Genomic DNA, 14,697 nt, shown 5'->3' with positions numbered 1-14,697 from the left:
CCCACAGAATAGAGTGTTGAAAGCAGTTCATGTTATTAATCATCTCCTGTTAGTAGGTAATTGTAGTGAACTAATCAATCAGCGCCACCTGAAAACATCCATTGCTCTCAGAACTGTGGACGCTTTTGCTGTCCTTGGCTGAGATAGGAATATGTAGAACATGGATCAGATAAGCTGTGAGTTTAGAGGAGGTAGTTTCCCAAGATGTGGAGAGTGCAGACATCGCACACCCAAAAGTTCAATACCTGGGTGGTATTCCCAAGTAAGATGAATAACAGTTAATTCCCCATAAACCTCTAGAAGTGCTAGGCTTGCTTCCTTTTTGTGCATCCTGGTGGGTGTGGGTTGTGACCCTATATTGCCAGCCAGGGGTCTATGTACAAATCACGAATGGGATGGGACTGCTAGGAATGCATCTTGAGCTGTTTTATTTTCCAGCATCAGTCTCATTATATGGTTATGACAATGGGAAGGTGCCAGCAGCTCACATCTCTGGCAGCAGACAAATAACTTAATATTACAACTTACTTCAAAACTTTTTTGACCAATCACACAAAGCAAAAGCATATTGACAGTAGTTCTATCCAACCACTATAAGCATATGTACCTTTTGCTAAAAAAATGCTTGCTTATTTCAAATACAATACCTGCTTGTAAGCCTTAAAACACAATGCACAGAGCTCCATTATTAAGCTTAGAACTTCCTAATATCTTGCTAGATATACTTTTCTGCAGCCTAGGGAGTTATTCTAGACAAACATTAATACACAGACCATTGTTCTATTTGTCCTCACTTTTCTGCTTCTTATATAATTTTTCTGCTGACCAATCTTATGGCTACTGCTTAGCTCTAATCACAGTTCTGCTGTCTCTGAGGCCTGCCTTTTGAAGCTTTCCCAAAACCCTCTGATTTTAAGGATTCCCACAGCCCTGCAGGCTGTGTGGGAGGCAGGGTTGTTTGGGCTTTTTGGTGTTTTCCAGGGGTCCTTGTTCTGGACAGTGGATGAACTCTCTCGCCTCTTTCTTCATGGAGTGTTGTTGTCCATCCTTCTTGTGGGGTGCTGTGTTTCTTCTCAGCTTTGGATTGGGTTTGTCAGTGCTGTCTCTTTTTGCTTCTATCTTGTTTTTCAGACTCCAGCTCATTTGGTGGAGGAGCTCGTGGTTTTGCCTCCTTGCTGGGGCTTGTCTTTTCGTGCTGGTCAGCTTTAGGGGTCAAAGTGCTGGGTGCTCCTCTAAATTAATCTGCCAGGATGGCATTAACAGAATATGTAGCTTACTTGGGCCAATGCTACTGGAGTGGATTCCTTTTGTTTATCCTTAGCCATGTCCGGAGATCCCTTTTGCACATGTCTAATTTGTATCCCAGTAAGTAATTTTACTGGTTTTGCAAAATGAGTAGGAGCTAGAGGAAAGTCATATGTGGAAGCAAATAGATCAAGTGCAGAGAATCGTTGGTGTAACATCACCAAAGCACAAAACAGGTCATGTGCAAAAGGTTGGGCATTAAGCCAAACAGCGAGGGCTTCCAAGCAGGTACGACCACTCAGTTACTGAGGATTCCTTTTGTTTATCCTTAGCCATGTCCGGAGATCCCTTTTGCACATGTCTAATTTGTATCCCAGTAAGTAATTTTACTGGTTTTGCAAAATGAGTAGGAGCTAGAGGAAAGTCATATGTGGAAGCAAATAGATCAAGTGCAGAGAATCGTTGGTGTAACATCACCAAAGCACAAAACAGGTCATGTGCAAAAGGTTGGGCATTAAGCCAAACAGCGAGGGCTTCCAAGCAGGTACGACCACTCAGTTACTGAATGAAAGTGGACTAGAGCCTCAAGAACTAGACTTACTAGGATTGGTACCTGGAAATTATTACTTGTTTTTTAACTACTTTTTAAACCCAAAATCAATTAATATGAGCAATGTTCTAGTCCCATGTCCCAAAAATAACAGTCATACTTAATCCCAATTCTCCATGGTAAAAGAATGTGACTGAATACTGCCACAGTTGGATTTATCTTGGCAGTGCTGGTGCAAATGCGACTGAAAAAAAGCTTCCACCAGGTGTCTTTTTAATCTGTGAGGAATTTGAAGGAATATGTTGTATGAACCTCTCTGACCATTCTGCATCCATTCATGGGAAACTCAAACAACTATAAGATAACATGAAGAAATTGACTGCAAGTGAATCTATAAAAGGGTGTGTAATGTAAACAATAAACAGCTTCTGCTTGATCATATTGGTCAGTTGTGCAGGAGTCCTGGTTTTCCCACAATACTCATGGTGGGTCTGTGCTGCCCAAAGTACAAAGGAAGTACCTGGAGTACTTGTTTGTTCATCTGTTGAGCTTGGAAGAGACACACTGGACATGAAATTTCAGGGAAGCTGCACTTGCTGTAGCAGCTGGAGCAAGCAGTGGAAGCTGTTCATGGTCTGCTTGTTCCCCATGTTTGCCTCAGTCCTCTGGAGTGCCAGGTCACCAGACATTACCTTTGTTTTTCCAACAGTTTTGCTGAAGGGCTTCTAAATGCAGTGGTGGGCTTTACTGGAATTTATTTGTTTCAAGAAGCGTCTCATGGTATAACCTGAAATTTAACAGTTCCCATGCCAGGTTAATTGTAGTGGAAGAAGGCAAATGAAACCAGGACACTCAACTAGGATGCCCCAAACCCCTGCCAATCACTGGTTATCAAACAACAAACCCCCAGGTTACAACAAAGTTAAAAGCTCAGCTTAAAAAAAAGCAAACCCCCAGCCCAAAAAAACACCAAAAACTCAGCCTACAAAAATACCAAACAAACTGGCCTACAAAAAACTACATTCCAAAATACCAGAACAACCTAGTTTCAAAACAATAAGAAACCCAATTTCAAAATACCAAACCATCCAGGTTTCAAAATCTCAGATTTAAAATACCAGAATTTTAAACTAACCCTAACCCAACTTCCAATGTACCAAAGTAACCCAGCTTCAAAATACCAGAATAGCAAGTTCAGAAATACCAAAGTAACCCAGTTACAGTTAGTGATCTAAACAGGCATTTGATTGCATTTGCTTTGATATTTGGAACAATTGCCCCCCATCCTATTTAGGCAATAAATGCCTGTTTCACAAGAATGACGTTGCCATGGACTTCCTTCTTTGTCCCCAAATCCTGTCCCATTATGGACCTCACTTAGAGTATTCACCCACCATTTAGGTTCCACTGGGCTAGTCACCCATAGCTACTCTTCAGATCCTTCTGGCCCTCCGCAGACCCAACAATAGCAAAGGTTAAAAACTTTGGCTGCTTCTTCTCCTAAGGCTGGAAATGGATTCTTCCATTCCTGGCCTAACCTTAGTTGACAATACAAAAGTAGAATTAGTAAGGAAAATATTCTAATAGTGTGTTCTAATGACCTTGTAGTCTAATTTTCACCTTGTCTTCCGCACCACTTGCGGCCAGTGAATGCAAAGAAACCACCTAAGATAAAGAAAACAATGACACCAAGTAGTAGCACCCCAGTGAGTGGAGATTCTAAAGGCGGGATGTCCATACAGATTATTTCAACAGACAGTCTGTGGCTAGGTACACGCAGCTTGCCCCGATGTCAACGCGCTGGCTGCTGCTCCAGACCACTCCTGCAGAGTGTCAGTCAGAGGCTGCTGTCCTTCTTTTCCAGCTGAGATGTCCAAATCTCTGGGGCCTTAGAGACCTTGACCAGAGTGTGATGGGTCCACCTGTGTTCAGCTGTCTTGATGGCTGCTTCTGTAGTCAGTAACACTTGGAAAGTTCCACGCCACTTTGCCACCAGTGGTGGATCTTTCCACTCTTTAAACAGGACTAAGTCCCCGGTTGGATGTTATGAACAGCCAAAGTCCAAAGGCAGGGGCTGTGCCAGCTGAGCTTCCTGTTTAAGGGATTTCACAAGAGACAGTATCCTGGCCACATATTCTTTTAAATAAACATCACTTACCTCTACATCCCACTAGGTTGAGAATTACCTCGGTGAGGAATTCCAAACAATAATTCAGAGGAAGAGAACTGATTCTCTCTTCTGCGTCTGTTGCCAAAGCCAATGGCAAAAGCCCTACCCATGGCATCTTGGTGGCTATTACCTGCTTCAAAAGGTGTTTCTTTATTTCTCTCTTCATTTTTTTTTTCTAGCTGACACAAGCTCTGGTGGTGCCAGGGGGTATGGAGGATCCATTGTTTTCCTAAAGTCATAACCTCTTGAAGGATCTTTCCTGTAAAATGAGTTCCCCTGAGTCGGTTGCTTCTACAATCCCATGAGACAGTATCCTGGCCACATATTCTTTTAAATAAACATCACTTACCTCTACATCCCACTAGGTTGAGAATTACCTCGGTGAGGAATTCCAAACAATAATTCAGAGGAAGAGAACTGATTCTCTCTTCTGCGTCTGGCCTTCATTCTTGCCAAAGCCAATGGCAAAAGCCCTACCCATGGCATCTTGGTGGCTATTACCTGCTTCAAAAGGTGTTTCTTTATTTCTCTCTTCATTTTTTTTTTCTAGCTGACACAAGCTCTGGTGGTGCCAGGGGGTATGGAGGATCCATTGTTTTCCTAAAGTCATAACCTCTTGAAGGATCTTTCCTGTAAAATGAGTTCCCCTGAGTCGGTTGCTTCTACAATCCCATGTCTTGGAAGTATTTGTTCCAAAAAATACCTTAATAGGTAATGCTGTAGTTGCTGAAGCAGCTGGGAATACTTGTGGCCAGCTTGTTAGCTGATATACTATTACCAGAAGATATTTAAGCCTTCCCACTTGAGACATCTCAGTAAAATCCACTTGGCGTCTTTGGAAGGGGCATGCAGCCCAAGGCCTCCCTCCCCTGGCAGCTTTTTTTGTAAACCTGTTATTGGCTTTAGCACAAATCAAGCAAACTTCAACAGCTGCTTTTGCCAGACTAAAAAGACCCACAGCAAAATACATCTTGAGGAAGGCTTCTGCCAATCCTCCAGAATTCCAATGACTCCCTTCATGGGGTTGTTCTAATACTTGTAGGGCAAAGCTTCTGGTATCTGTTCTTTGCTATTCCTTGTAAACCAATTATTCTGTTTTTTTCCCTGCAATGCTCTTTTTAATTATCTCCAGCTCCTTTGGTGCAAAAGACAGTTTCTCCGGCAGTGATGGAGTCACTGGGAGCAAAGGGAGGGTCTTGGAGAGTTCTGGCAAAAGTATTCCTTTTTGAGTTTCTTCATCCGCCAGTCAATTGCCTATTGCCTTCTCTGAGTACCTTGCCTGATGTCTCTTAATGTACATCATTGCCCGCCTTTTTGGTAAATTCACTACCGTCAAGAGAGGAGTAATGAGGCTGTCACGCACTAATGTTTTTCCCCCTGCAGATTAATAAACCTCTTTCCTTCCGCAGATTTCTAAACGTGTGTACCACTCCACGTGCATGCTTAGCATCAGTATGAATGTTAATTCACAGGCTGTTGCAAGCACATACAGCTCCGCAGTCTGAGCTGACCATGTGGGCAGCAACATCCTCCCTTCTTCTAATTCCCATCCCTTAATAATAGTGTCTCCTGTAACTCCCTTCCTTTCTCCTACCCGTGAAGGCTCATTTATGAACACATTTTCTCCCTTAGGCCAGGGGTTGTCTCCTAAATTTTCCCTAGCCCAGGTCTGGAGATCTATCACTTGACTGTAGTCATGGGTTTCTTCCCGGCCCCCCTCTTCAGGGCTCTTCAAAGTCCTTGTTTAACAGGAGGCTGGATTTTAACCCTTTCCCACTTCTCAATCCTAAATCTTTCTGTTCCATTCAGTAAGTTTTACAGTGTATTAACCAAGCCCTGGGCATCCACTTAGAGGCTTTTTTGTTTCACAAAACTTAAATTTGATGGGAGACTTTCATAAGTCTCATAAAACATTCTCCTGTCATCAATTTTTGGGCTTTGGTTACTACTAAAGCCATAGCTGCACAATTCTGCAGACAACGAGGCCAGCCTCCTGGCCTCTGTGTTTAATATCTTAGAAAAGTAGGCAACAGGCTGCTGTGTAATCCAGTGTTCCCATAGTAAAATTATTTTAGTATGGTCCTGTTTAACATCCCCATAGAATTCAAATACTTTTTCCCTGTCCAGAAGGGCTAGGGCACGAGCTTCATTTAATCTGCTTTTTTCTCCCCCCAACACTTTAAAATTCTTCATTCCTTCTGGTGTCCATTCATTCAGTTTCTTTATCGGGTTTGGGGGGTGGTGGTGGTGGGGTCAGGTACTGCCTGGAGCTGAGCCCTGGCTGCTCCAGAGCCTCAGCCTGCACCTCCCCACAAGTCCCAAGTCCATGCACTTCTGTGCCTGGTCCGCCACTTCCCACCAGAAAGAAACACCTCTTCATCCTGACTTCCTTGTTTTCCCTGTCCTGGAAGTTGGGGATACAAAGAACCTGCAGCTGAATCAGCTGGCAAATTTTGATGATAAATGCCTTCTGCTACTACTTGCCTTAACCATATTCCTCCACATTCCACTTCAACCAATCCTTTCCCATCTGTCCCCTCTTGCCGAGACCCCTTCTCAACTCCCCTTATTACTCCTGGGGCATGGATTGTCCTTAATTATCTCTGGGAGAAAGTGCAAACTACCTCAACATTCTCCCAAGGGGTTCTTCAGAGATCTTTCTGGATTGTCATCCCTTTTGCCAGGACCCGTTTCTGGCTTTACCTATGGAAACCTCTATGGGTGCCCTCTCAGGTTTACTCCCCAAAAAAATCAATCCCATTGATTGGTGACATTTTCAGTGGTCCTTCCCTGTGAATTCTTCATGGACCCTCTAGTCCACTACTCGTCTCAAGCTGACACTATTGGGTACTCAACCAATTGCCCAGTGCTGGCTGCCACCAAAGGGAGCTGATCACCAAAGCTGGCTGAGGGGTGCCTTGAACTCCCACTCACTGCCATGGGATGGTGGAAGGACCCCGGATGAATGCTTATTTTCTTAGGAAAATTAATCTCTGATGCCAGAGGATTTTGTCCCAAAAAGAGACGGAGGAGTCCTGTAACTTTATTGGAATAAATGGAGAGACCATGGGCCATTTCCCATGGAGCCTTTCAGGTGGTTGGGGGATGCAGCCTCCTTTTTATCCTAAGTTTCTCTCTGCATCACCCTCTTCTTTGCCCCATTGGCTGAGGTAATCAGACAGTACAGACTTCCTGAATCGCCTACTCTATGCCCCACTCTTATATGCACTCTCCATTTTGCTATACAAAAGAAAGAAAAATAAACTCTTCCTAATTCTATCAAGTCACTGTTCTCTTGCTCTGACTTCAGGAATTTAACACAGCTTTGGTTGAGCAACAGTCTGTGTTGATTAGTAACAGTTTCTGGAACTAAGAATCTCTTCTTTTACTTCACTAGCCATAAGTGGAAAAAAACCTGACATAAAGAATCCTCGTCATAATGAACTTCGGAGCTCAAGAAAAAGGAGAGAGAGAATAAGATCAAGGCCACTGAATGCAGAAAAGCAGTATTTATTCCTGGGACGTGGGGAGTTAGACCTGAGCAGTGGGAACAAACGAAACGAAGGTGGGAAGAGAAGAACCAAAGGAGATGGAATAGAAGAAGAGCACAAAGAGCAAGAGGCACAGTCAGTTTGGATTTTTAATCTCATAGGGGAAAGAGATTTTCCTAATCTCTTTACCAATGTTAAGGATGAAGTACACTCTTAAATTAGTTGTGTGGGTTTTTGGAGGTTTCTCTCTGTTTCTTGTGATATGTGGCAACGTCTGTAGTGTGGATGGCATTGACAGAATATGTGGCTTACTTGGGCCAATTCTACTGGGGTGGATTTTTTTTGTTTATCCTTAACCATGCCAGGAGATCCTTTCTGCACATGTTGAACTGGTATCCCAATAAGTAACTTTACTGGTTTTGCAAAATGGGTAGGAGTTGGAGGAAAACCGTAGGTGGAAGCAAATAAATGAAGCGCGAAGGATCGCTGATGTAACATAGCCAGCTGTGGTACAAAACTGGACATATGCTAAAGGTTGGGGATTAAGGCAAACGACACGGGCTTCCAAGCAAGTAAAATGACACAATCACAGAATGAAAGCAGACTAGAGCCCCAAGAATTAGATTTTTTAGGATCAGTACCTGGAAATTATTGCCTGGTTTTTAACCACTTTTTAAACTCACAATCAATTTCTATGAGCAATGTCCTAGTCCCATGACCCAAAAATAATTGTGTCATCCTTAATCCCAATTCTCCATGGTATCAGGAAGTGACCAAATATTGCCATAATTGGACTTATCCTGGAAGTGCTGGTGCAAGTGTGACTGTAAGAAAGCTTCCACCAGCTGTCTTTTTAATCTGTGGGGATAGGGCATGGCCCGCAATTCCAAGTAATTAATTTGGTGGTCCTTGTTACTTAGGAAAACGAACCATGTTTGCTGCTATCATGCGCAAAATGCTGAATCAGACTATTTGGAGGGTGGGACATAGCAAGAGAACTGAAAGAGCAATCACAAACTTAAGACCTGATTGCAGCAATTGTGTAAAGTTTGGGGAACTCCAGCACAAATAATAGCATCATTCCTTACTCTAGGTGTTGCTGCTGCTCAAGCTTTGGCTACGCTCAATAAGTTGGCTGGACAGTCAAACAACTAAACGTAACTTCAGGTATTTTAAATCAGATGCTCACTGACATAGATAGTATTAGATATGGCACACTGCAAAATAGAGCTGCTATAGATTTGTTGTTGTTAGCATATGGGCACAAGTGTGAGGAGTTTGAAGGAATGTGTTGTATGAACCTCTCTGCCCATTCTGCATCCATTCACAGGAAACTCAAACAACTACAAGATAGCATGAAGAAATTGACTGCAAATGACTGGGGTTTGGATGAATGGTTTGAGGGATGGGGAAGAACAGGATGGTTGAAAGATATCGTAAAGGGAGCTTTGTTATTACTGGTAGTCATTATTATATTGCTTTGTGTTATTCCAAGCATCATGAAATTGGTGAGCTGCTCTCTAGAAAATATGGTGGAAAGGGTCTGGCTGGTGCAAGAAGAAGAAGAAGGGGGAATTGTAACAATGTATCTGAACCACTTAGACTACAGGGTGCACCAGCCATCCAGCTTGTAACTGTTCTTATCAGAATTTTCTCAGGGCCCTCTGGAATTCATCAAGGTTACTAAGACATAAGCTGTACTAAAAAAAGAAAGGAGAAGCTGAGAAACCAAATTCCATGACCACAAGAACTCGATAACGGGGGGTGGCAAAGCACCCAGACCGTAACCAAACATCTTCTGAAGGTGCGCGCAGACTGCGTGGACAAGACACAGGCACCAATAAGAAATGCGTGACTAGCGTGTGCAGAGAGTTAGAATGTATAAGTGCACCATGTAAACAATAAACGGCTTCTGCTTAATCCTATTGGTCCATTGTCCAGGAGTCCTGAATTTCCCACAAGTGATACTTACTAAAAGGGCTTCAATTTTAATAATGGTTACTGTCTATGGGATGATTAATGGGAATAGTTCTTTAAAATCCTTCCCTTGCTGACATCAGTAAGTTTCATCTTTTCCTGATTGTACTGGTGGCTATACATTAGTTATGAATATAAGGGAATGAGTTTTAGGGATATGTTGCAAGTAAATAGATTGGTAGCTGTGGTTCCATTGCCATTGTTTAAGAAGAACTCTGATTACTTTTGGACTTTTCATAGACCTCTGACTAGATTAGCATTTGTCTTTGATTCACCCCGTCGATTTTAGGCTACTAGGCTTGACCAATGAATGGAAAGGGGAAAGTCATAAAGCTTAGATTGTTCCCGTGTCAGCAACTTCTCAGTAGTAGGGAGATTTCTGTCCTCACGTTTGTTACTTCAACTACGAGATTATGCTCACTCCAGAAGAAGGTGAGAAGGTTGCTTCCCTAAATGATGAAATAATTCTTCCTGCTGTTTTTTGACTCTTTTGTATTACTGGATTTTGTATCACTGGAGTTTGTTACAGAAAGCTGCATTAAGTTGTATGCATCCGGTCTTGGGGGAATCAGAGTATTCTTTGGCCTGTAGGAGTGTGCACCCCAATGAGAGTGGCAAGACTAGCCTTTGTCCCCCAAAAAAGGAAAAAAGCCCAGAAGTTTCTCTCAACAATTAGGTAAAAAGCCACCTCATAGGAACTCAGGGACTTCACCAAACACTAGAGGACATCTAATTGTGAAGTAAATAAGTTGGGCAGGAGATCTTTCTCCTTTTTAATGCCTTTATTACAAAGAATCAGCTCAGGTGGGAAGAAATCAACGGGTCACGACCACACCGCCGTTGCTCCCAGGAGTGGCACGGAGGAGGAGAGTGATGCATCTGTGTCCGCTAGTCTGCAGGCAGAGCTGGGGATTCCGTCCTCATGGGAGATTAGGAGATTCCGCCTTTTCGGTTTAACATTTCGGGTCCTCTCTCTAGTTAGCATCTTTGCAGGTTAGGGTAAGAAGTAAAAAGGATTTTAGCAGGTACTGGATTACGTTCCTCATCCTTAGACATCACTTAGGTCTTTTAATTCTATGTTGGCTCGTTGTTTTTAGGGTTTTTTTCCTGGAAAGTTACAAAATTTAGTGAAATGCATTCTGATCTGCATACTAGCTCTGATGCCACTCCCCTGCCCTGCTAACTGCGGGGTCTGGTGTCACTCCCTGGCAAGCATCAGGGGGACAATGGTTAATCACCAACCATTAACAGGTAATTGAAGAAGAACTCTCAACAATGAAGCTAACTTAACAGCAGCTGGTTCAACTTGTTTTAACTCTGCAGCCTTAAAAAAATGGATAACTTTTTATTCATAGCAATTAGATAGAAGCCAAAAAGTCCCACCTGACCCATCAGGTAGAAAAAGAAGAGAACAAAAGAACAAAAGTGCTTTTGTGAGGCGTTTTTACCAGGAGCAGACTTCTGCACCTGGCTCGAGTTTTTCTGTTTGTTATTTTGCCTTTTATTAAACCTTTTTTGTTTCTAACACTGCAGCAGAAGTCATCCTGCTTATTTTATGCCCCCAAAATAATAGCTGAGCTATCCTTGGGTGCATTATATTTCTTTTGAGGGCTTATGGGACCTGGCCCAAGAAAAAGAAATATAATACTAGCCAATAATAGATAAGCTTGTATCAAACTGAGATTGTCTTAACAGACCAGATGATTAAAACACAGTAATTCCTGCTAGTTCCAATTCCATTTTAGGCTCAACAAATGGAATGGTAAACCTGCACCAGTAGGGAGGGAAATTTAATTGGACTTTCTCCTTTTTAGAGAGAAGCTAATTAAAAAGTTTCACCAGAATCAGAGCAGGCTGTAAAACAACAAGAGTGTCATGAAAAGAGGCCAATCCTGTCCTCTTAGCATTACTATTTGGGATTGGACTTGAATGAAATGTGTCAAATCTGTGTTCCTGAGTATCACGTCAGTAATAGGTACTTCAGCTTCTGTACTTCTCTCCTAAAGCTAAGAATAGAAGCCAAATAATTGTGACTCCCTGGTCACAATTCACCCTGTGATGCTGACAGGTGAAAAAGGAGTGGAAGGTGCACCTGTAAATTAATTTGAATGGCCTACGTAAATCAGCGGTCACTGATTTCCTGCAGGCTGAAACAGGTCAGTTGCCCATGTTTTTCTTGGGAATCTTTTAATCTTTCCCCATTAGCTCAGCCTCTGCTCTAAATCCTTTGCTGACATTTAAAATACCTCAATAGCCTGGAAATGTGTTGTCTTTATTTATCACATCATTATTCCTTTCAAAGGGTTGTTTGCCTCAAGTCCCATTTTTACTGATTTTCTGCTAGTTCATTGTCAGATGGCAGCAGGTGCTTAGAGCAAGTACACAATCCTATAGCTTGCTTTACTATTTATTTGGCCTGTCTAGAAAATGGAATGATTAAACATCTGTGACAACATTTTCTCTCCCCATATTGTTTCATTGGAAGGGCAGATGCAATTCATCTACCTAAACCCTTGGCAATGAAGAAAATAGTGGGTTTCTTAAACAAGGGAAAACCAAGACATTACCCCAGGGTCTGGGATTCAGATGAATGGTGGTTTTGTGTCTCTAAGGACTTGCATTGGCCTAGTTTCTGGCAGCTTTAGTTTTGGAGAAATCCAGCAAAATTTGCAAATATCTAGCTTGGGAGGCCAGGGTCGGCCAGGTGAGAGGCCGCAAACAGAGGCCATTTTCCAGGGGAAAAAGAAGTCATTTCCCCAGTATTGAGGTTCGCTGTTATTTGTCTCTGCCCCGTTACGAGAAAAAGTGGTTCTGGGTAGGCCGCGCTTCGAAAGATGAGTCTGGACTCTTGAGTTTTTGGTCTTCGGTCTTGTTTATTAATTCTTATCTACAATATTTTCTGTCTGCCCAGCCGAGGTCTGTTCAGCAAGACAGCCAAGTGCACTCTCTCCCGCCCACCTGCAGCTGTGTCTTTTATAGTAAAAATTATGTCTATCATATTTACATTTAATTCCCAATACTTTTCACCCTTATTGACAAGTGTACCTTCACCATGAACCAATCCAAAAGTGCCAACATCATGACACAAAATGGAAGACATGAAGAAGAAAGAAGAACTTGGAACCATGCCCTGAATCCTCCATCTTGTCTTCATGACCCCCCTGTACCTAATTTCTAAAATCTATTTTTCACCCTTTAAATACACCATTCAAACCCTAAGGTTTCTCATTTCCTCACACATAGATGACTCATCTCTAGATGGATCAAAGTCAAGACACCAGAAACTTTTGGCAACATTCCAAGGGTTCTCCAAGGGTTCTCTTGGCAACTCTGGACAACCAGAGAGATGTGATGAGTTCCCACACCCAGGGTCTGGATATCAGATGAAAGGTGGCATTTGGGGCACTTAAGACTTGCCGGGTAATCGTTTCTGGCAGCTTTGGTTTTGGAGAAATCAAGGAGAATTTGCAAACTTCTAGACTGGCACCATATGATATCCCACTGCAAGTGGCCACAAAGGGAGGCCATTTTCCAGGGGAAAAAGAAGTCATTTTCCCAGGGTCTGGGAGTAAGCAAAGAGGTCATGCCTGAGCATCTAAGGACTTGAAGGGTCCTCGTTTCTGGCAGCTTTAGTTCTGGAGAAATGCAGCAAAATTTGCAAATGTCTTGCTTAGCAACAAAGGGTGTCCCACTGCGACTGGCCACAAACAGAGGTCATTTTCCAAGGGAAAAAGAATTAATTTCCGAAGGGTATGGGTGTAAGCAAAGAGGTGGTACTTGGGCATCTAAGGACTTGCAGGGTTCTCATTTGTGGCAGCTTTAGTTTTGGAGAAATCCAGCAAAATTTGGAAATTTCTAGCTTGGCAGGCGAGGGTCGGCTGGGTGAGTGGCCCCAAATTGAAGCCATTTTCCATGGGTAAAAGAAGCCATACCTCAGGGTCCGGGTATAAGATGAAAGGTGGCTTTTGGGATTCTGAGAACTTGGAGGGGCCTTGTTTTAGTTTTGGAGAAATCCAGCAAAATTTGGAAATTTCTAGCCTGGGTGGCCAGGGTCAGACAGGGCGATAGGCCAAAAAATGAGGCCATTTTCCACAGGAAAAAGAAGTCATTGCCCCAGGCTCTGGCTATCAGATGAAAGCTGGCTGTTGGGGTTCTGAGGACTTGCAGGGGCCTCGTTTCTGGCAGCTTTAGTTTTGGAGAAATCCAGCAAAATTTGGAAATCCGTAAATGAGAATTATAGGGTCACACAATATGGCTGGCCCCAAATGGAGGCCATTTTGCAGGGGAAAATGAAGCCACTACTGCGGAGTTTGGGTAACAGATGAAACTGTGCATTTAGGGCTCAGAGGACATGCAGGATCCTCGTTCTGGCAGCTTTGGTTATGGAGAAATCCAGCAAAATTGGCAAATTTCTACCTTGGGTGGCCAGGGTGGCGCGGGGTGACTGGTCACAAACAGAGGCTATTTTCCAGAGGAAAAAAGAAGTAATTTGCCCAGGCTCTCGGTATGAGACGAAGGCTGGCGATTAGGGATCTCAGGATGTGCAGGGAGCTGGGCAAAATAGCCGCTGTTTGCGGCCACTCGCAATGGCCCACCCTGGCCACCCAAGCTAGAAATTTGCAAATTTTGCTGGATTTCTCCCAAACTGAAGTGGTCAGAATCTAGGTCCCTGCACATCCTGAGAGCCCTAATCGCCAGCTTTCGTCAGATACCCAGAGCCTGGGCAAAGGACTTCGTTTTCCCCTGGAAAATAGAGTCCGTTTGCGGCCACATGCCCTGGGCGAAACTGGATACCTAAGCTAGATATTTGCAAATGTTCCTGGCTTTCTCCAAAACTGAAGAGGTCAGAATCTAGGTCCCTGCACATCCTGAGAGCCCTAATCGCCAGCTTTCGTCAGATACCCAGAGCCTGGGCAAAGGACTTCGTTTTCCCCTGGAAAATAGAGTCCGTTTGCGGCCACATGCCCTGGGCGAAACTGGATACCTAAGCTAGATATTTGCAAATGTTCCTGGATTTCTCCAAAACTGAAGTGGTCAGAATCTAGGTCCCTGAAAGTTCTCAGAGCCCTAAACACACCTTGCATCTGTTACCCACATCTTTGGAAAATTACATGATTTTCCCATAGAAAACAGCCTCTGTTTCCAGAGTGTCACAGTGGTCCCACAGTGCCACAATGGTCCCTTGGCATCACAAGAACCCACAGAGTCACAATGCTCCCACGGTGCCACAATGGTTCGACAGTGTCACAATGGCCCCACAGTGT

The sequence above is a fragment of the Pyrgilauda ruficollis genome, unplaced genomic scaffold (genome assembly GCF_017590135.1).
Source record: "Pyrgilauda ruficollis isolate IOZ18807 unplaced genomic scaffold, ASM1759013v1 scaffold390, whole genome shotgun sequence".
Classification (NCBI taxonomy): Eukaryota; Metazoa; Chordata; class Aves; order Passeriformes; family Passeridae; genus Pyrgilauda; species Pyrgilauda ruficollis.
Note: the sequence above shows the minus strand (reverse complement) of the source record.